The sequence below is a fragment of the Talpa occidentalis genome, unplaced genomic scaffold (assembly GCF_014898055.3).
Source record: "Talpa occidentalis isolate TD23 unplaced genomic scaffold, MPIMG_talOcc4v2.1 talOcc4.4, whole genome shotgun sequence".
Classification (NCBI taxonomy): Eukaryota; Metazoa; Chordata; class Mammalia; order Eulipotyphla; family Talpidae; genus Talpa; species Talpa occidentalis.
The window spans coordinates 86,879,655-86,903,510 of NW_023604295.1; the positions used below are offsets into that span (position 1 = coordinate 86,879,655).

The 23,856-nt window shown below is 37.9% G+C and overlaps 1 long non-coding RNA gene across 1 annotated transcript in view; it reads right to left on the reverse strand.

The window, feature by feature from the left end:
* The window catches only part of LOC129146758 (uncharacterized), a 74,199-nt gene extending 64,668 nt beyond the window's left edge, over positions 1–9,531 (reverse strand). Inside the window, exon 1 of the long non-coding RNA XR_008553931.1 lies at positions 9,294–9,531. This is a non-coding gene — a long non-coding RNA (uncharacterized LOC129146758). The remainder of the gene's footprint in view (positions 1–9,293) is intronic.
* Positions 9,532–23,856: the final 14,325 nt, after the last annotated feature.

Sequence of the window (23,856 nt, forward strand, 5' to 3'; positions counted from 1 at the left end):
GACAGTAACTTGGAATAACTTCTGAGCCTTCCAGAAAGAGAATTTAAAATTGCCGTGATTAAAAAACTGACAGAAGTCATAAAGGAAAACAATAATAAGGAAAAATAATCAACAATCAGAAGAATGAAATTGAGTCCCTAAAGAGGGAAGTAAAAGAAATGCAGGAGATCAAAGAATTAATGGAAGAACTGAAGAATTCTGGGAAAAGCAATGAAAGCAGAATAGATGAAATGGAAGAACGAATAAGTAATCTTGAAGACACAGAAATAAAAAGAACCAAAACAGAAAAGGAAAGAGAAGTACGAAGGAAAAAGAACGAAGAAAGACTTCGGGAACTATCTGACACCATGAGGAAAGGAAATATAAGAGTTATAGGAATACCAGAAGGAGAGGAGAGAGATGTAGGAACAGAGAAAATATTCAAAGAGATAATTGAAGAGAACTTCCCAAATGCGAAGAAGGAGCTGAAAATTGATATACAAGAAGCAAGAAGAACACCAATCTTCCACGACGAAAGGAAAAATACAGCAAGAGACATAATAGAAAAGCTCCCAAGAATCCAGGACAAGGAAAAAATAATGAAGCTGGCAAGAGGGAAGAAACAGATAACATTCAAAGGAAAGCCAATCAGGCTGACATCAGACTTCTCTGAAGAAACACTACGGGCAAGGAGAGAGTGGAGGGACATAGTCAACAGACTCCAAGAATACAAATGCCAACCAAGAATACTCTATCCCGCAAAGCTCACCTTCCTCTATGAAGAAAGAATAAGGACCTTCCCAGACAAACAGAAACTCCGGAATTTCATTACAACTAAACCCCCACCCCAAAAAATACTACAAGGAGCCCTAAAGCCAGAACCTCAGAGGGACGAATAACAATGAAAGAAGGCCCCCCCCAAAAAAAAGTTATTAAAAGAATAAATAAATAAAAACAAAGGAAAGACAAACACAATGGCAAATACAGATGCTAACATATCAATATTAACTCTAAATGTAAATGGACTAAACTCTTCAATAAAAAGACACAGAGTTGCAGCCTGGATTAAGAAACAAAACCCAACCTTTTGCTGTCTCCAGGAAACACATTTAGCTACAAAAGATAAAAATAGGCTCAAAGTTAAAGGATGGAAAACAATCCTACAAGCGAATAGACCAAAAATGAAAGCAGGAACAGCTATACTTATATCAGATAAAACAGATTTCAAACTCAAAAAGATAAAAAGAGACCCCAATGGTCACTACATTATGATCAAGGGGACAATACTTCAAGAAGAAATAACACTCATTAATATATACTCACCAAACGAAGGAGCACCAAAATATATCAGACAACTGTTGTCCTCTCTGAAAACAGACATCAGAGAAAACACATACGTAGTGGGAGACTTCAACACACCACTATCAACAATGGATAGATCAACAAGACAAAAAATAAGTAAAGAAACCAAAGCTCTAAATAAGGACCTAGAGCATTTGGGCTTAACAGACATCTATAGAACACTAAACCCCCCAAAAACGGAGTACACATTTTTCTCAAGCGCACACGGATCATTCTCCAGGATCGATCACATACTGGGGCACAAGACAAACATCAACAGATACACCAAGATTGAAATCATATCAACCATCTTTTCTGACCATGAAGGCATCAAACTAGAAATAAACCATAAAAAGAAGGCAAGGAACTTTCCTACCTCATGGAGATTAAAAACTACACTACTGGAAGACCACTGGACTAATAAGGAGATCAAAGAAGAAATTAAAAAATTCTTTGAATTGAACGACAAGGAGGACACCAATATCCTAAATGTATGGGATGCAGCAAAAGCAGTAATAAGAGGAAAATATATAGCAATAGAAGCTCACATCAAGAAACATAAAGAACTCAAAGAAACTACCTAATCTCGAAGCTCAAAGATCTAGAAAAAGAACAACAAAAAAACCCCAAAACCAGTAGAAGAAAAGAAATAATAAAAACCAAAGCAGAAATAAATGAAATTGAAACTAAAAAAAACAATCCAAGATCAATGAAACCAAAAGCTGGTTCTTTAAAAAAATCTATAAAATAGACAAACCCCTAGCCAGGCTCACAAAGGAAAAAAGGGAGAAAGCACAAATAAACAGGATCATCAATGAAAGAGGAGAAATCACAACGGACACAGCAGAAATCAAAAGAATAATCAGTAACTACTATGAAGAGTTATATGGAAACAAGCTTAACAATCTAGAGGAGATGGACAAATTCCTACAACTCTACAATCACCCAAAGCTAGATAAAGAAGAAATAGAACACCTAAACAGACCAATTACAAGCAGCGAAATTGAAATGGTAATCAAAAACCTCCCCAAAAACAAAAGCCCAGGACCTGATGGATTTACAAATGAATTCTACCAAACATTCAGAGACGAATTAGTGCCTATCCTTCACAAACTCTTCCAAAAAATTGAGAAGGAAGGGACAATACCAAACACATTCTATGAAGCCAACATTACACTAATACCAAAACCGAACAAGGACAACACAAAAAAGGAAAACTACAGGCCAATCTCCCTAATGAACACTGATGCAAAAATCCTCAATAAAATTTTAGCTATCAGAATCCAACAATGTATCCATAAGATAATTCACCACAACCAAGTAGGATTTCTTCCAGGGACACAAGGATGGTTTAACATCCGAAAATCAATCAACGTTATCCAAAACATCAACAAAAAGAAACATAAAAACCATATGATAATATCAATAGATGCTGAGAAAGCTTTTGACAAAGTGCAACACCCATTCATGATAAAAGCCCTTGAAATTCTTGGGATACAAGGAACATACCTCAACATCATAAAGGTCATCTATGACAAGCCAACAGCCAGTATCATTCTCAGTAGTGAAAAGCTGAAAGCAATTCCATTAAGATCTGGAACAAGACAATGATGTCCACTCTCACCACTGCTCTTCAATATAATACTGGAAGTCCTAGCCAGAGCAATAAGACAAGAGAAAGACATCAAAGGAATCCAAATAGAAAAGAAGAAGTCAAACTATCACTATTTGCAGATGATATGATAATATACATAGAGAACCCCAAAAACTCCACAGAAAAACTAATTCAACTAATCAATCAGTTCAGTAAAGTGGCAGGATACAAAATCAACACGCAAAAGTCAGTGGCCTTCCTATACACAAACAATAAATCTGAAGAAGAAGAAATCAAAAAAACCATCCGTTTTATTATTGAAACAAAAAAATCAAATATTTGGGAATAAATCTAACAAAAGAGGTAAAGGACCTATACAAAGAAAACTATAAAACACTGTTAAAAGAAATAGAAGAAGACACAAGGAATTGGAAAGACATCCCCTGCTCATGGATTGGAAGAATAAGCATTATTAAAATGGCCATCTTACCAAAAGCAATATATAGATTCAATGCTATTACAATCAAAATTTCAATGGTATTCTTCAAAGAAATAGAACAATTATTGATGAAATTCATATGGAATCACAAAAAACCCCGAATAGCCAAAGCTCTCCTGAAAAAAAAAGAAGGGAATGGAGGCATCACACTCCCAGACTTCAAACTATACTACAAAGCCATAATCATCAAAACTGCATGGTATTGGAACAAGAACAGACCTCCAGACCAATGGAATCGAATAGAAAATCCAGAAATAAACCCACAGATTTACGGTCAACTAATCTTTGACAAAGGAGCAAAGACTATGCATTGGAGCAAAGAAAGTTTGTTCAATAAATGGTGCTGGGAAAACTGGGTCGCTACATGCAAAAGAATGAAGCTTGACCACTACCTCATACCATATGCAAAAATCAACTCAAAATGGATTAAGGAACTACCATAAGACCTGAAACCATAAAATATATAGAAGGAAATATAGGCGAAACACTACGTGATTTGCACATCAAAGACATCTTTACAGACACATCACCCAAAGCAGTGATAGTGAAGGCAAAGATAAACAGCTGGGACTACATCAAATTAAAGAGCTTCTGCACAGCAAAAGAGACAATAACCAAAACAAAGAGAAACCCCACCAACTGGGAGAAAATTTTTGCACCCAACACTAATGATAAAGGACTGATCACGAAAATCTGCGCAGAGCTGATGAGACTCAACAACAACAAAGAAAAAAATCCAGTGAAAAAATGGGCAGAAGAGCTAAAAAGAAACTTCTCCAAAGAGGAAATGCAAATGGCCAACAGGCATATGAAAAAATGTTCAACATCACTTCTAATCAGGGAAATGCAAATCAAAACTTCCATGAGATACCATCTTACACCAGTGAGAATGGCACATATTAAAAAAACTAGCAACAACAAATGTTGGCGAGGGTGTGGAGAAAAAGGAACTCTTCTGCACTGTTGGAGGGAGTGCAAACTGGTCCAACCATTATGGAGAGCTGTGTGGAGATGTCTGGACCTACTAAACATAGAGCTTCCATATGATGCAGCAATTCCACTCCTAGGTATTTACCCAAAGGACACAGAAACATCAATTCCAAAGAACACCTGCACCCCTATGTTTATAGCAGCACTGTTAACAATAGCTAAGCTTTGGAAACAACCCAAATGCCCAAAAATAGATGACTGGATCAAGAAGATGTGGTACATATATACCATGGAATATTACTCAGCATTCAAAAAAGATAAACACATGCAATTTGCAGCAACATGGATGGTGCTGGAAGGGATCATGCTCAGCGAAATAAGCCAAAAAGAAAAAGCAAAATACCAGATGGTCTCACTCATAGCAGGAATCTAGAAAACTTAAATAAGGACCAGGAAAATGAATAACTATAAGAAGTGAAAATCAAAATCAACAAAAAACTATGAACCAGAGACACTTTTTGGGGGGCGGGGGGTGGGAGGGGAGGGATTGGGTCAGAATGGGGGGCTGCAATTGTATGGGGAATATAAAAATAAAATTTATTATTAAAAAATAAATAAATAAATAAATAAAACAAAGAAAACAAACTACACATTCTTCCTTTTAAAATGTCCCTAAATCATAGTCTCCCTTCTTAAAACTCTTCTCAAACCATAAACCTTGGCCTTTTCTTTGGTTACTTGATTTTCCATACCACAGCTCTCCTTTTCAAAATTTATCTTTAATTTTCCAAATGTAGTGGCTTCCCAAATCCACATCCCTGAGCTATAGACCACTTCCTGAAGCCAAAAGACTCACTTGTCTTGTCTTTCACCAGTGTAGCTGATTTTGATTCCAAGAGAGAAGTGCCAGGGTGTGAGAACAGGTGGGGAAACGTAAGGAGGTTATTTCAGGCACATATATTGGAATTGTGAACAAATACCAGGCTGTGGTTAGCTCCCCTCACTTGGCAGGTTCTGAGCCTCTGGCCCTTAGGAGGCTCACTACTTGATTAAGTCATCAAATGAAGGACTAAGATGAGACCATCTCCAACTTCCTTTCAGCTACATTTAAAACTCTTATATCCAAATAGTCAAGATGAGAGGATTGGCAGAACACAGGAATTCTAAATTATCCAAACAATTATTTCCTTTTTGTGCCTCACTTTGCTTGTGTAGGTGAAGTCGTCTTTTGTCAAGAGGAAAAAAAAAATAAATGGAATTTTACTGGGGAGATATCTAAGATAGTTACTTCCCTCCAAATTTCTTGACAATATATCTGTCATTGGGTTACTTATGAAAATAGCTTCAGGTTCATGGGAATTACTGAGAGGACAATGAAATCCAGGGAGGTGAACTATGCATACAGGATGTCCAACCAGGATTGTTCTAAATTGCTTAGAAGGCATTGATGAAAGTGAAATGTCATGGTTAATAAATATTTGTTGATTGATTAAAGAACATGAATACTGGGCATATGTCTGATAATAGTGTAAGAGTAGATCTAAGCTTATATACCAGGAAACAAATGTAAAGAGGCATGCTAGATTCAATGAACAAATAACCCACCCTTTCCTAAAAGTTCTAAATTAATATTTTAACTCAAAAATGATCATAGAAATGTAAAAAAGTAAACTACATAACTTTTTTTTTTAATATTTATTTATTTATTTATACAAGCACTGGGTACAGTCAGAAGCGCAGGAGGGTGAGAGAGTTCACAAGAGCCAGAACAGGGAGCAGAACAGGCAGATTGATGAAATACACTGCTGAGGGGAACAGGGGGTGCAGCAGGAGAGGTCTGCGCGCCATGTGGGACCCTCGCCAGTGGCAGGGGATCTAACTGGCGCTGCAGAGCCTGCGGGCAGCTTCGCAGCCCAGGGCTCAACCACTGCGCCACAGGGGAGGCTCTACATAACCTTTTTTTTTTTAAGATTTTATTTATTTATTTATACAAGCACTGGGTACAGATGTGCGGGAGGGTGAGAGAATTCACCAGAGCCAGAGAGGGGAGCAGAACAGGCAGAAGGACCAAAGCACACTGCTAAGGGGAGCAGTGGGCGTGGCAGGAGAGGTCTGCACGCCACCTACATAAATTTTAAAAGAAAACATAAGTGAAAATATTTGTGACTTTGGACTAGACAAGGAGTTCCTAGGAAAAATACCAAAAGCTTGAGACACAGACAAAAATAATGTTCAAGAAAATGTTCAAGAAAAGTTAAACTGGGTCTCCCCGGTGCTGTAGTGGGTTGCGTGCAGTGCTGTGAAGCTGTACGCAGCCTCTGCAGCATGGGTTCGATTCCTGGACGGCCAGGGAGAATTCCACATGGTGAGACAGACCTCTCCTGTCTCACCTGCTGCTCCCCTCAGCAGTGCTTTTGATCCATCTGCCTGTTCCTGCTTCCCGCTCTGTCTCTGGTGAATCCTCTCACCCTTCCATGCCTCTGGCCTGTACCCCAGCTCTTGTATAAATAAAATAAAAATCTTTTTTTTTTAAAAAGTTAAATTGCTCAATAAAAGACATGATAAAGAAATGAAAACACAAGTTACAGACTGGGACAAAGTTTTCAGAAATCACATATTCATTAAAGAATTTGTAGCTAGACTACACAAAGAACTAAAATTTAGCAATAAGAAAATAAGCAATCCAATAAGACTAGGGAAAGGATATGAACAGATACTTCACCAAAAAAGATATATAGATAACAAGTATATGAAAAAATGTCTAAGTATGTTAGTCACTATGAAAATGTAAATTAAAACCGCAATAATCTATTACTGACATTTCTAAGAACTAGCAAGGATATGGACCAATGAGAACTTGCATACATGGCTGGTAGGAATGTGAAATGGTGGAGCTACTCTGAAAATTTGGCAATTTCTTATGAAACAAACTTATACGAACCATATGACTCAGTATTCCACTCTTAGAGAAATGAAAACTCAAATTCACCCAAAAACCTATGTCTAAAACTTACATGTTTATAGCAACATTATTTATAGTCACCAACTGCTGGAAACTACCAACATGTTTTCAATGGGTAGGTGGAGAAATAAACCATGGTTCATCCATACAATGGAATACTACTCATGCAGTGGAATACTATTCAACAATAACAAGGAAGGACTAATGATACTCATAACAATGTCATTCTGCTAAGTGAGAGAAGCCAGACTCAAAAGGCCCCATAATATGTGTAGGGTAAATGATGGTCAGGCTTTTGAGCTATTGACCTGTGTGGCTATCACCTTCGGCCTTGATTGTGTTAATGCAGGAGGTGCTTGGGTGCGGGGTGCGCATGCCTGATTGTGGACACCTTGAGTATGGTGTGGGCATGCGTAAGTGGGCACACCTGAGCCAAGATTCTGAAGCTATAAGGGCAGCATTACAGAGGATGGTGTGCGGCAGAAGACAGTGCAGTGGAGAGGTGTGGAAAGTTGCAGAGAGCAGCTACCAGAGGAAACAGTGTACAGAGATTCACAAGGGGGCCCAAATTGCTGTCTCCCTGCTGGCTTGCTTTCCTTGAGTACTATTAGAAAGCCTGTGGGGTGATGCCAAGGGCTCCAATTTTCTCTTTTGATCTGCCTGAGCCAATGGTGAACCTAACTAGCCTGGGATGGTTGCAGAACAATAGATAACATTCTGGAAAAATCAAAATTATAACACAAAGTTGCTAGAGACTGGGAGGGATGGGGATTGAATCTAAAGGGGAAGCGTTGGAACATTTTTCATTTTTAGGGTGAGAGGGTTTTTCTGTATCTTGATTGTGATGAGTTATATAACTTGAGGCATTTGTTAAAATTTACGGAATTGTACACCAAAAAAGAGGTGATTATTTATGTAGGGGGATAAAGCTTTGCTTTTTTTTAAGGTGAAAAAAATTAAGTCATTGAAGATCCAAGCTAGGTTACTTATGAAGCTTAATTTTTTACTAAAATAATCCAGCCTTTGATATTTAATTAAGAGCACAATGACCACAATATACATTTCTCTGATACTATATTTACATAGCAGTTAAGGTGACCCTTAAGGACATTCCTCAACATAAGGCAGCTGTATCCCCTTGCTTTTTCCAACCAAGCGTTCTGACACTTAAGGCCTGTGACCTCGGAAGTTTATGACTTCCCGGCTAAACAAGTCGTTGATAATACCACACCCTGCACTTTTCACCTGAGCAAATGTCACCAAGACCTTCTGTGCGTCATCTGTCTTGGTGAGTGTGCTGGCCTGAATGCAGAGTCCATGGAACTTTCTGGGACTTCCTTGCCAAATCCTCCCTGACCTTGCCCCATTGATCAGTCCCTACCTGTTGTTGACAGGTGAGACTCAACTTGGGTACTGCCCCTGGGCTAGGCTCACCTGGCACAAGCCAGATTTAGCCCCTTTCTTTCTCATGTAAAGCCTATCTGTAACCCTGCTACCATTCCCTGTTCAAGAATTAAAGGTCTCCTTGAGAGTCTTTGCCCCATGCCAATCCAGGCTCTCTCTGCCACTGTCCACTGCTTGCTGTGCACTGAAGCTTTCATTTTGAGGCATTAGGGAAGTGAGAGAACCTTGGTGCTCATTCCCATACTTTGCCTCCTACTTCTTAAATTACCAACGTACCGAAAGTCATGAGAGTCCCAGGAAATAGTGTGGAGTCCTGGCTGCTCAGGAGCTGTGTATAGTCTTCCAAAGATAATTGCATGAAGTATTAGTGCTTCATTAGTCATGTGTCTGGATAATAAGTTTAAAAAATGTAACTAACAACAGTTTAGTTGCATTTTCAAGAATAAAAGTGTTCTTTCTTTCCTTCCCTCCCTCCGAGCTCCCTCTCCCACCCCCTCTCTCTCCCTCCATCTCTTCACTCCCTCTACCCGCCACAGCACATATGAAAGACTGACATGCCAAACTTGCCTTCCAGCAGAAATTACCTTGCAAATGGAGCTGAGATTCCAGGGGTGCTGGCCTTGAAGAGACTCTAATCCAAGAAGACAAGCGGAACCGAGAAGCCTAGAAAGAATTAAAGTTGGCAGGAAAAAAAATTCACAGCTGATTTGGGGATAAACAGAAAAATAGTTCCGCAAAATGTGGACACATTTCTCCAAGCACCGCAGCAGAGAAAAGGAATTGGGAACATTTAAAGAGGGAATTGCCCTTTCCACCTTGGTTCCTCTTCCAGACTTCACATTCAATAATGAGTAAAACATTCCCGAAGAAGAGGGCTACCCTCGGCTCAGCCTTGACATACCATTCATACCAGCTTTCCAGCAATGCCAGGGCTTCCTGTCAATTTTTATAGATTCATTTTTTTTTAAATAATAAATTTTATTTTTATATTCCCCATACAATTGCAACGTCCCCCCCATTCTGACCCCAATCCCTCCCCTCCGGCCCCCAACCCCCAAAAAGTGTCTCTGGTTCATAGTTGTTTGTTGATTTTGATTTTCACTTTCTTATAGTTATTCATTTTCCTGGTCCCTTATTTAAGTTTTCTAGATTCCTGCTATGAGTGAGACCATCTGGTATTTTTCCTTTTCTTTCTGGCTTATTTCGCTGAGCATGATCCCTTCCAGCGCCATCCATGTTGCTGCAAATTGCATGTGTTTATCTTTTTTGAATGCTGAGTAATATTCCATGGTGTATATGTGCCACATCTTCTTAATCCAGTCATCTATTTTTGGGCATTTGGGCTGTTTCCAAAGCTTAGCTATTGGAAACAGTGCTGCTATAAACATAGGGGTGCAGGTGTTCTTTGGAATTGATGTTTCTGTGTCCTTTGGGTAAATACCTAGGAGTGGAATTGCTGGATCATATGGAAGCTCTATGTTTAGTAGGTCAAGAAATCTCCACACAGCTCTCCATAGTGGTTGAACCAGTTTGCACTCCCACCAACAGTGCAGGAGAGTTCCTTTTTCTCCACACCCTCGCCAACATTTGTTGTTGCTAGTTTTTTTAATATGTGCCATTCTCACTGGTGTAAGATGGTATCTCATGGTAGTTTTGATTTGCATTTTCCTGATTACAAGAAGAGCTAAAAAGAAACTTCTCTGAAGAGGAAATGCAAATGGCCAACAAGCATATGAAAAAATGTTCAACATCACTTGTAATCAGGGAAATAAAGATTCATTTTGATTGCTCATGACTCCCTTTTATCAGCTTTGTATGCTGAAATTTCACATTACCTGGCATGCCCTCCCTCTGCATAGCTAAAAGAGAACTAAAAACCACTTTCCCTCAGGAGTGGACAGGACCCAGTCATCTGGAGTAATATCAGTTCTGTCCTGCACTAACTGTTCTACTGATTTAATTAGCAATAATGGCACTTCAGCTAAACCTCATTGGCTATGATACTGCCAATTGCATAAAGATTCTACTGATTTTTAAATCCATTTATCAAGAAAATGTAATCCTTCCGTTTCTACCTCATTTAAACTTGATTTAAGAAAGCCCTCATTTTATAAGACCCATGTGAGCCAATGTCCAAAATAGCCTTCTTGAGTCTCGAAATCTTTTTCTAGAAGATATATCACCTCATGAACCCTTGAAGTCTGTCTGTGTTTCTCTGTCTCTCTGTCTCTGTCTCTCTGTCTCTCTGCCTCTCTCTCTGTCTCTCTCTGTCTCTCTCTCTCTCACACACACATACACATGCACACACACACCCACATGTACACACACCCCTTGCAGTTAAGGTAAATGCAAGAAAATTCAATCCTGACTTTTCAGTTGTCTACTCTCATGCAAGTAAGTAGTCGAGAGCTTTGAAATTTTAGAGTATGGACTATGGTATATGTTAACAATTTTTCTATCATCAATAAAATCTGACTCTGTAGCAAGTAACATTACTTGAACACCTTGATGAACATATGGATTCTGGGACAGCTCCCTGCATTTGAGTCCTACCTTTTCCTCTTAAATTAGTTGTAACTATTAAATGAGCTAAACAGGTTAGACTTTTGTTGCAGTGCTTATCTGTTACTACTGAGTCCACATTAGGTGTGATTCTAGGCTTTTACAAATTGCTTTCAGCACTTACTGGGAACAATATCAGAAATTACCTTATCCCAGGACGACTTCTCTTGCAATTATCGTAAAGCTGCTTTTGGTGTTCCTTATAGAAAATACCCTTTTATTAAATTCATGCTAGATCATTCAAACTAGAAAAACAAAAAGAAATGTATCTTTTCTGTTTGACAGTTTTCCTTTAAAGAGATAAATGCAGAAGAATGACTGGCTTTTAATACTTATCTTAATTTTTGCTCTGTCAGGAAGTCAGGCTTTTTTTTTTTTCAGTTGCAGAAATAATCCTGAGTTTAAAAATAAGAGCTAACTGATAACCTATTTTTAACATTCATTTTTAAGAGCATTTTGAGTGTTATTGTCTAATTTTTACACTAGATCCCCAAATGAAAAGTGAAGGAGGGGTATTTTTGTTAATAAATGTGCCTGAAATTAATGGGCTTTTTTTGCTTTACCACTACCCTGACTCTGACCTTAGTTATATCCTCCTGATGTTAACTGAATGAAAGTACAGTCTAATGTTACAGATTTCAACAGCTGTTAAAATTACACAGTTTGTCCATTTACACTGTGTAGAGTTACACTGTTAAGAATTTGCTGCTAGCACACAAGGAAGAAAATCAATATTAATGCACTGATATATACTGAGTAAATACTCTCATTGACCCTTCCATTTTTGCCTATACTTCAATGCTGTATAATTTATATGTCAAGGCTTTCTGCAAAAGTTTCTGATTCTCCATATGCTCATGAACAGGCTTTTGAATGCATGAGCTGATGAATGGCCAGAATCCCTGGTTATAACCCAGATTCCCCAAGCCAGAGGGCAGTTAAGGAGGGCCCAAATTGGGATTATAGTTTGTAGAGATTCTAGGTGGGCTTATTATTTATCATCCTAACTTGAATTTCTTCATATGACTGGGGACACAGGTACAGTTTTATGGGGACAACAGGTGTAAATATATGCTAGACAAATCAAGATCACCATAACTAACAGGGTCAGATCAGTGAGAAGCTACTAGTAATGGCTCATGAGGCACTGGGAAGGACTTTGAGTCAAAATATTCCTGCATCTTTCTTACCTCATTGATGACTTACATTTCACCAATACTGATTCATTCCTTTGGACTAAATCAGGTATAATCCATCTAATCTCACACTTTATTTTCCATTATCACACCTGGGAGGGATACTGCTACTAGCATTAGTAGAGGTCAGGTTGATGCCAAACTATAATCCAAAGAATAGGTTCCCACAACAAAGAATTATCTAGCCCCAAATGTCAATAGTATCAAAACTGAGAAACACTGCTTTGGATTAAGACTATGTCTGCTGGTTCCTATTTGAAGAAACATGACTGTCAAGAGAATAAGAAGACACATCACAGACCAAGAGAAAATAGTTACAAAATGTGTATCTGAGGAAGGGCTGTTATCCAAAATATTTTTAAAATTCTTAAAACAACACAAAGAAAGCAACAAAACTTGATTTAAAAATTGGAAGACCTGGTCTCCACCAAAGAAGATACACAGATGGCTACAACAACAAAACCAATGTACGAGTGAGAAGATGCCAAGAATCATATGTCATTAGAGAAATGCAAATTAAAACACCACCACCACCACCACCTATCTATATCAATAGAATTGTGAAAATGTGAAGCACTGACATCACCAAATACTGGTAAGAATGTGAAGCAATAGGAGCTATCATCATTGCTGGTGGGAATTGCAAAATGGTATAGCCATTTTGGAACACAGTTTGTAGTTTCTTAAAATATTAAACATCCATGATCGGGGTATCATGTTCTAGCCATCATGCTTCTTGATATTTATCCAAGTGAATTAAAAGGTTATGTCCATACAAAAAATTGCAAATAAATGTTTATAGAAGATTTATTCATAATTGTTAAGACTTAGAAACAATCAAGATATCTTTTAGTGGATGAATGGATAAATAAGTTCTGGTACATGCACACAATAGGATACTACTCAGTACTAAAAAGGAAGGTTAGAAGAAGAAAATTAATAAATTGATGGTGGAATTTACATGACCTGAGTTTTGGAGAAAGCAATTTATATTTGTCTCATTCTAGCAATATACAGAAGTCAACGTAAAAGGGCTACATATTATATGATTCCAACTACCTGACATTCTGGTAGTTGGCAAAAAGGCAAACTTCTGGAGACAGTAAAAGGATAGTGCAAGGACGGGATTAGGGATGTGGGAGAGTTAAACACAGAGGATCTTTAGGGCAGTCAAATTATTTTGGAGGAGATTACACTGGTAGATGGAGATATATGTCATTATACATTTGCTAAATCTTGTAGGATGCAAGAGTGAAACCCTAATGTAAACTATAGACTTTAGGTGACCATGATATATCAATGTGTGTTCATCAGTTGTAACAAATGTGCCACTTAAGTGGGAATATTGATAGTGGCGTAGGCTGTGTGTACATGAGGGAAGGAATTAGGTGTACCTTCTACTTAATATTGCTCGTCTAAAAAATGAAACCTATAAAAAGTACATGAAGGGAAATATTTAAGTCCCTTGTACTTTGTATATAGAATGATTCTATTGGATGATGAGAGAAAGTGGCAGATGAAGAATGTGCCGAAGTCAAAATATTACCAGCTTTTATTTAGAACTAGGAGGTGGTCATGAGATAAGGAGGTGACTGGAATTCCATGATACTTTGAGATATGTTACAAAAGTCATTCATTCATGTGAATTTTATTAAGCTCCTGCTGATGGTAAAAGCGCTGGACATTTACTCTTGGCCTTCCATACACAGGTGCATAGAGTGAAGAACAGACTAGAGCCCAGTCATTGAAGTCCGTGTTCTGACCATTTTCCTGCCACCAAACCCATCACTCAGTAAGTTGTCTCTAGATCTATGCCAGCATCATTCAACTTTGAGTATGTATCTGGGACTCAGGCTATAGCTTCCTCGTATGTGACATGATTGGTTTTATTCTATGATTATAAACTCTAGTCTTGTGGGTAAATTCAAAATTGCAGTGGTGCTTTGAGTTTCTGAGTGTGTATAGAATAGGTCAAGTCAGAGTTCCATATATCGTAGACCTTGAAATAAGTGGGAGAGAAGAAGAACATTTGCCTAGTAAACATTTCCCTTGGTGTATGTCATGTCAATTTTTCACTTCTGTGCTCTTCTTATTTCCCAACCTAAATTACAAATATTCTAAGTTTGTGTCCAGAGTTTGTTCTGTTCCATGGCCACAGACCTCAGAAAAACACAAGGGTATCTACGTAATACCAGGTATGCCAACCTAGTTATACTAATGACACCAAGTCTCCATGCAGATACCTCCCATAAGAAGAAAATAAATAAATTGATGGTGGGATTTACCTGAGCTGAGTTTTGGAGAAAGCAGTTTATATTTGTCTCATTCTAGGCATCTGTGATGAATTCTTTCCCCATTCCACTCGCCAAAGCAGAGAATCCTTGATTTTTCACAAAGTAGCATACTGTTCCTAATGTAAACTGCAGTCATTACTATAATCTCATCTCAAAGATTGAAACAACTGTTCTGTGGTATTTAAATTAAGGAAAGACATTTCTGAGTATTTATACATTGAGGAGTTGTAACTCTTTTATACTTATGTAAATAATAATCTATGCAATTATTTTATATGAATTTTTTTTAATTTTTGATTTGGGGATAGGTAGGATTAAGAATGGTTGTAGACACCATTAAATCATCTTCTCTATACTGGTTAAACTCTCTTTAAGTTATCCTCTCATCTTTTTAGACTTTCTCTCTTCCATACATATATACAGATACGTATTCAGGTTTTCTTTCCTTTCCTTTTCTTTTTTTTTTTTTTTTTTTTTAGGTAACATTGGAGACAAGGCTGAATATCATTCTGGGATACAGGTTCACATTTCTTCAGATATGTGTTCCCACATTACACCTAACACCAAGGTACCCATAGTCCTCCAACATAGTCAATTGAGGTTTTTCATACCTTTGTTCCCCACTACCACCATTCACCTCTGGTAGCGTCAATCCTATAGTCAGATTTCTATGGTTTGTTTTGGTTTAGTTTTGTCTGTCCCTGGTCTTTTTCTAGTCTACATAGGAGTGAAATAATTGGTATTTGTCCTACTTCTGAAAATTTGCTTAACATAATCCCTCAAATTCTACCCATGTCAAAGCAAAAAGCAAGAATTCATCTTTATTTTCATATCCACTCTTCTTCTTTGTCACTAGACACCTAAGATTGAGTGTATATATCCCTACAAATTAGTGTTTTTTACATTCTTCATGTAGATACCAAGGTTTGGGATTGCTGGATGACAGGGTAAATCTATTTTTTAACATTCTGAGAAACCTCCATATTGTTTTTTATAACCCCCATACTGTTTTTTTAACCTCCATTCCTACTAACAGTGTACAAGTGTTCTTTTTTTCTCCATATCCTCTCCAAAATTTGCTGTTTCTCATCTTTTTATTGATAATATGGGCCATTCTCGTATTTGTAGTGGTATCTTATTATTGTTTTGATTTGCATTTCCCTAATGATAAATCTTCTTTTGGATTGGGTTATTTGTTTTCTTGTTGTTTATAGATCTTGAATATTAGCCCTTTATGGAATGTAGGATGTGGAAATACTTTTTCCCAATTCAGTAGTGTGTCTTTTTCTTTTAATGATAGTTGCTTTTGCTGTGTGGAAGCTTTTTAGTTTGTTATGTTCCATAAGTTAATTTTTGCTTTTGTTTCCCTTGCCATTTGTGTTAAGGCCCCAAACATATCATTGAAATTGATATCATGCAGTATTTCGCCCATATTTTCTTTAATGTGTTTTATGGTTTCAGGTCTTAGATCCAAGTCTTTAATTTTGAGTTAGTTTTTCTGCATGATGTGAGAGAAGATCTCATTTACTCTTTTGCATATGGCTACCCAGTTTTCTCACACTGTCAAGAAGATTTTCCTCTCTCCTTTGTATACTCTTGGATCCTTTGTTGTGCAGTAACTGTCCGTACAGTGTTTATTTAAAAAGATAAATTCTTTTCTATTGTCTGTGTATATCATACTTCTTTGATAGTGTAATTTGAAGTCTGTGAGACCTCCGTTATTCTTTTTTGTCAGGATTGCTTTATCTATTGTGGTATTTTGTGGTTCTCTATAAATTTCACTATTTTTTTTCTTTTTTTCCAAGAATGCCATCAAAACACTGACAGGTATTTCAATGTATTTTATGTTACTTTGGGTAAGATGGCCATTTTTACGAATGTAAATTCTTTCAATCTTTGAGTAAAGAATATCTTTCCATTTCTTCATCTTTTGTGTCTTTTGACAATGTCATATAGTTTTTGTCTTGGGCTAGAGGTATATCTTTTACAACTTAATATTCCCACAGAAAATAGCACAGAGCTTTCTCCATTGTTTACCCCTAACCAATATATATTAAATCAATGCACAAAGGAATATATATCAAATATCAATAATGTTGGAAGAACTTTGAGTGATTAGTGTGCTTCCCTTTCTAGAATGAGGTAAATGGATTCTGCTTGGACTTGCTTTTAATATAGGGTCAGTAGAGTCTGTGCCTCTTATTTAAAGATCCATGAGTAATAAACATTCACAAGCTAAGCTCCCAATTTATAGAGTACTCAAAAGAGTTTGACATAGACAAACTATAAAAGTGTATTGCTTATTAAGGGCCTTCTGAAATCAAACTGGGCATTCAGAGCAGCTCTTGTTAAGTAAGAGATGAGAGAGCATAGGAGATTCAAACAAAATCAAATATAAAGAAGTTAAGTTCATGCTTTCTGAGAATTTATATTCCCAAATTGACATACAAATCTGATTACACAAACCCATTCCTTTTCCAATAAACTTAGTGAGTAAAAAGCTAAACCCAAAGACTTTCTCATTCTAATGGTTGGACAAAATAGGAGTTTCTGAAAGTTAAAGGGGACAAAATCATAATATCCACAACACACAAGTATGATCAGAAAATTTACAGTGTAAACCAGCAGTTAATTTTTTTCTTCTAACCAGTAAGCTTGTAATCTATGACTGGTTAGTGACTAAGCGAGAACAGAACAAACGTATGGAAGTGATGATTATCATATCTATGTAGTGGTGATTAAGTGTGTCTTTGTTGGCAGAACTTTAAATGAAAGTAGTGTTCCTGCTATATGGAGCTTGTGATTGCTTCTAGCACATTCATTACCTGTAAATAAGACTTTGACCCTCTTTATCACAAAAATATTTACTGAGCAATACTGTGCACCATGCACTAAGTGCTGGGGTTAAAGAAATTAAGGATAAATCAATGCCTTGTCAAAGGAGGATTTAATGATGCCAATACAACCTAAAAAAAGCTGAAAAAAATCAATTCTGCAGTAAGTTTTAAATTTTTCCTTACAGGACAACACATATGTTGGTTGGTCTAATTTATTTCTTGCCTTCACTCCAATTTCATTCTACCTCTTTGAGTAGGTCTCTGATTCAGGCATGCTGATATCATGGTTTCCACAATATGTGGCTTACAAAAATATATTTCAAAATAAATCCTTAAATGATGTAAGCCATAACACTCAAGTTTGTTAAAATCTGTTGATATTTGCTGGGAATTGCAATTTTACAATTTTGATAATTTTGATTATTTAATTAACTATAACACTATTCGCTATACAATATTTATAATATCTCCTGATTGAGCTTCAGATAAAAGTTTAAATCAAATATCTAACATAGCATGCTGTGACTGCTACGTTATTTTGTACCAAGTACTGATTTATTTAGCAAGCATTGTCAAGGAGACTATGTCTTATTTATTCTAAATATTATTTTAAAATTGATTATATTCTAGTTATGTCTTAAAATAGTTTCATATCTTAGAAGTAAAATAAACAACAGCAAACTTGAAAAAAAAAATCAAAGGAAGCAGGTATGGAAGTCACCTTAAATACTGTCACACAGAGACAGCCTTTGTTCCTTTGGTAAAACCTTAAAAAGATTTTGATTTCAGGGCGGAGCAACATGGCAGCAAGGAGACGCTGCGAGTAAGATCTACCATTAAAAAAAGTTAATAGGGAGGAAAAGCTGCATGTCCCAGTGAGAACTGGGACACGGAAGATAAACGGGTGACTCCAGCAAACTGCCCGAAGAAGAAAGTTGCCATAAAAGAGGACTAGAAGGGAGGGAAGCTCAGAACCCTGCTCCCCTCCCCCACCCACAGAGTCGGCACTCTCCGACCAGCAGAGAGGAGGAAAACAACAAACTAAAACGACCAACAAGAACAAACTACGCAGCAAGCGGGACTGTGAGTGGAAAGGAACTATTTCAGCCACCACACCCCGTGAACGGGAGCTGTGGAGAACCCTGCAGGATTCGCCACAGTGGTGAGCGAACGGCTCGGGGCGCCATTAGAGAATAACAAAGACTCTGGAGACTCGCACACAGCCCCGGGCCGGCGGTAAACTTGTGTGGAAAAGCAGCGCGCTTGGCGCACTTGAAAAGCAAATGCGGATCGGGATCGCAGCTGCCCAGGTCCCCGCGCCTGCGACCTAGGCTTGCAGGGAGACGCGCGGAGGCCCTCACTGGGGTGAAAGTCCCTCACTGAGTAAGCAGGAACCAGGCGCCCAGGCACGGGAGCGGGGTGCAAAAGGCGCCATTCCCGCGCCACTGAACTGGGCTATAGCCCGTGTCCTGGACCTGAGGGCTTTGGAACTGAGACCCGGGGCACAAAATTCGGGGCGTGGGTTCTCCACAACGGTGGGGCACAAGGCAGACACAGCACCCCAAAGCCGTTGAGGTTTACCCTACCATTCCCGCTCTGTTCCCTGTCCCACGGGGTGGGGGAGGGGTGAAAAACAGCCCCCCCAAGGACAATAGGAGAGATCTCTGGCGCCACCTTGCGACCAGGAAAAAAAAGTCACTAACACCCCATAGAACAGGGAAATTTCTTAAGACTGCTTGAAAAGGGCAGAAGGCTCCCAGAGGAGACAGTGGTCAGCTGGGGAGTTAGCCCACGCCAGGCCCCTTCCGACCAGCAGTCTGAGCCCACAGAGGGAACAGGCAACCACGGCCGGGGCAGACCGGGCGCGCAGAAGAGTGTGCCTGAGACGGGATGCGCAGGGACTGAGTCCTCATCGCCATTTTAGAACAGGGACATTTCTTCAGTAAAGACTGCCTGAAACCAGCAGAAAGCTCCCTCAGAAGCCAGAGATGGGTCCTGGAGGAGCCAGAGGGGAGTGGAGAAGTTCACCCAAGATGCCGGCCATTCCGAGCAACACAGTGTCCAAATGCATAAGACAAATTAGAAAACAGACAGTAGGGAGTAGAAGAACCACACGCAACCTAAACTCCTCAGGAAAAAAGCACACCACAAAAAGAAAACCACCCTTCAGATTACAACGACAGTAACGTGGAAGAACTTCTGAGACTTCCAGAAAGAGAATTTAAAATTGCTGTGATTAAAAACTGACAGAAGTCATAAAGGAAAACAATGAAATGAGAAAAATAATCAACGATCAGAAGAATGAAATTGAGTCCGTAAAGAGGGAAGCAAAAGAAACGCAGGAGATCAAAGAATTAATGGAGGAACTAAAGAACTCTGGGAAAAGCAATGAAAGCAGAATAGATGAAATGGAAGAAAGAGTAAGTACTCTTGAAGACACAGAAATAAAAAGAACCAAAACAGAAAAGGAAAGAGAAGTATGAAGGAAAAAGAACGAAGAAAGACTTCGGGAACTATCTGACTCCATGAGGAAAGGAAATATAAGAGTTATAGGAATTCCAGAAGGAGAGGAGAGAGATGTAGGACCAGAGAAAATATTCCAGGAGATAATTGAAGAGAACTTCGCAAATGCGAAGAAGGAGCTGAAAATTGATATATAAGAAGCAAGAAGAACACCAAACTTCCACGACGAAAGGAAAAACACAGCAAGACACATATTAGTAAAGCTCCCAAGAATCCAGGACAAGGAAAAAATAATGAAGCTGGCAAGAGGGAAGAAACAGATAACATTCAAAGGAAAGCCAATCAGGCTGACATCAGACTTCTCTGAAGAAACACTACGGGCAAGGAGAGAGTGGAGGGACATAGTCAACAGACTCCAAGAAAACAGATGCCAACCAAGAATACTCTATCCTGCAAAGCTCTCCTTCCTCTATGAAGAAAGAATAAGGACCTTCCCAGACAAACAGAAACTCTGGAATTTCATTACAACTAAACCCCCACTCCAAAAAATACTACAAGGAATCCTAAAGCCAGAACCTCAGAGGGATGAATAACAACGAAAAAAGACCAAAAAAAAAAAGTTATTAAAAGAATAAATAAATAAAATCAAAGGAAAGACAAACACAATGGCAAATACAGATGCTAACATATCAATATTAACTCTAAATGTAAATGGACTAAACTCTTCAATAAAAAGACACAGAGTTGCAGCCTGGATTAAGAAACAAAACCCAACCTTTTGCTGTCTCCAGGAAACACATTTATCTACAAAAGATAAAAATAGGCTCAAAGTTAAAGGATGGAAAACAATCCTACAAGCGAATGGACCAAAAAAGAAAGCAGGAACAGCTATACTTATATCAGATAAAACAGACTTCAAACTCAAAAAGATAAAAAGAGACCCCAATGTTCACTACATTATGATCAAGGGGACAATACTTCAAGAAGAAATAACACTCATTAACATATACTCACCAAACGAAGGAGCACCAAAATATATCAGACAACTGTTGTCCTCTCTGAAAACAGACATCAGAGAAAACACATACGTAGTGGGAGAATTCAACACACCACTGTCAACAATGGATAGATCAACAAGACAAAAAATAAGTAAAGAAACTAAAGCTCTAAATAAGGACCTAGTGCATTTGGGCTTAACAGACATCTATTGAACAGTAAACCCCCAAAAAACAGAGTATATATTTTTCTCAAGCACACATGGAACATTCTCCAGGATCGATCACATACTGGGGCACAAGACAAACATCAACAGATACACCAAGATTGAATTCATACCCCAACATCTTTTCTGACCATGAAGGCATCAAACTAGAAATAAACCATAAAAAGAAGGCAAGGAACTTTCCTACCTCATGGAGATTAAAAACAACACTACTGGAAGACCACTGGACTAATGAGGAGATCAAAGAAGAAATTAAAAATTCTTTGAATTGAACGACAAGGAGGACACCAATATCCTAAATGTATGGGATGCAACAAAAGCAGTAATAAGAGGAAAATATATAGCAACAGAAGCTCAAATCAAGAAACAAGAAAGAACTCAAAGAAACAACCTAATCTCGAAGCTCAAAATCTAGAAAAAGAACAACAAAAAAACCCCAAAACCAGTAGAAGAAAAGAAATAATAAAAAACCAAAGCGGAAAAATGAAATTGAAACTGAAACTAAAAACAAACCAAAAGATCAATGAAACCAAGAGCTGGTTCTTTGAAAAAATAAATAAAATAGACAAACCCCTAGCCAGGCTCACAAAGGAAAAAAGGGAGAAAGGACAAATAAACAGGATCACAAATGAAAGAGGAGAAATCACAACGGACACAACAGAAATCAAAGAATAATCAGTAACTACTATGAAGAGTTATATGGAAACAAGTTCAACAATCTAGAGGAGATGGACAAATTCCTACAACTCTACAATCACCCAAAGCTAGATAAAGAAGAAATAGAACACCTAAACAGACCAATTACAAGCAGCGAAATTGAAATGGTAATCAAAAACCTCCCCAAAAACAAAAGCCCAGGACCTGATGGATTTACAAATGAATTCTACCAAATATTCAGAGACGAATTAGTGCCTATCTTTCACAAACTCTCCCAAAAAATTGAGAAGGAAGGGACAATACCAAACACGTTCTATGAAGCCAACATTACACTAATACCAAAATTGAACAAGGACATCACAAAAAAGGAAAACTACAGGCCAATCTCCCTAATGAACACTGAAGCAAAAATCCTCAATAAAATTTTAGCTATCAGAATCCAACAATGTATCCATAAGGATAATTCCCACAACCAAGTAGGATTTCTTCCAGGGACACAAGGAGGGGTTTAACATCCGAAAATCAATCAACGTTATCCAACACATCAACAAAAAGAAATATAAAAACCGTATGATAATATCAATAGATACTGAGAAAGCTTTCGACAAAGTGCAACACCCATTCATGATAAAAGCCCTTGAAATTCTTGGGATACAAGGAACATACCGCAACATCATAAAGGCCATCTATGACAAGCCAACAGCCAGTATCATTCTCAATGGTGAAAAGCTGAAAGCAATTCCATTACGATCTGGAACAAGACAAGGATGTCCACTCTCACCACTGCTTTTCAATATAATATTGGAAGTCTTAGCCAGAGCAATAAGACAAGAGAAAGACATCCATGTAATCCATATAGGAAAAGAAGAAGTCAAACTATCACTATTTGCAGATGATATGATAATATACGTAGAGAACCCCAAAAACTCCACAGAAAAACTAATTCAACTTATCAATCAGTTCAGTAAAGTGGCAGGATACAAAATCAACACGCAAAAGTCAGTAGCCTTCCTATACACAAACAATAAATCTGAAGAAGAAGAAATCAAAAAAAACATCCCTTTTATTATTGAAACAAAAAAAATCAACTACTTGGGAATAAATCTAACAAAAGAGGTAAAGGACCTATATAAAGAAAACTATAAAACACTGTTAAAAGAAATAGAGAAGACACAAAGAAATGGAAAGACATCCCCTGCTCATGGATTGGAAGAATAAACATTATTAAAATGGCCATCCTAACAAAAGCCATCTACAGATTCAATGCTATTCCAATCAAAATTTCAATGTCATTCTTCAAAGAAATAGAACAATTATTGATGAAATTCATATGGAATCACAAAAAAACCCCGAATAGCCAAAGCTCTCCTGAAAAAAAAAGAAGGGAATGGAGGCATCACACTCCCAGACTTCAAACTCTACTACAAAGCCATAATCATCAAAACTGCATGGTATTGGAACAAGAACAGATGTCCAGACCAATGGAATCGAATAGAAAATCCAGAAATAAACCCACAGATTTATGGTCAACTAATCTTTGACAAAGGAGCAAAGACTATGCATTGGAGCAAAGAAAGTTTGTTCAATAAATGGTGCTGGGAAAACTGGGTCGCTACATGCAAAAGAATGAAGCTTGACCACTACCTCACACCATATGCAAAAATCAACTCAAAATGGATTAAGGAACTACCATAAGACCTGAAACCATAAAATATATAGAAGGAAATATAGGCGAAACACTACGTGATTTGCACATCAAAGACATCTTTACAGACACATCACCCAAAGCAGTGATAGTGAAGGCAAAGATAAACAGCTGGGACTACATCAAATTAAAGAGCTTCTGCACAGCAAAAGAGACAATAACCAAAACAAAGAGAAACCCCACCAACTGGGAGAAAATTTTTGCACCCAAC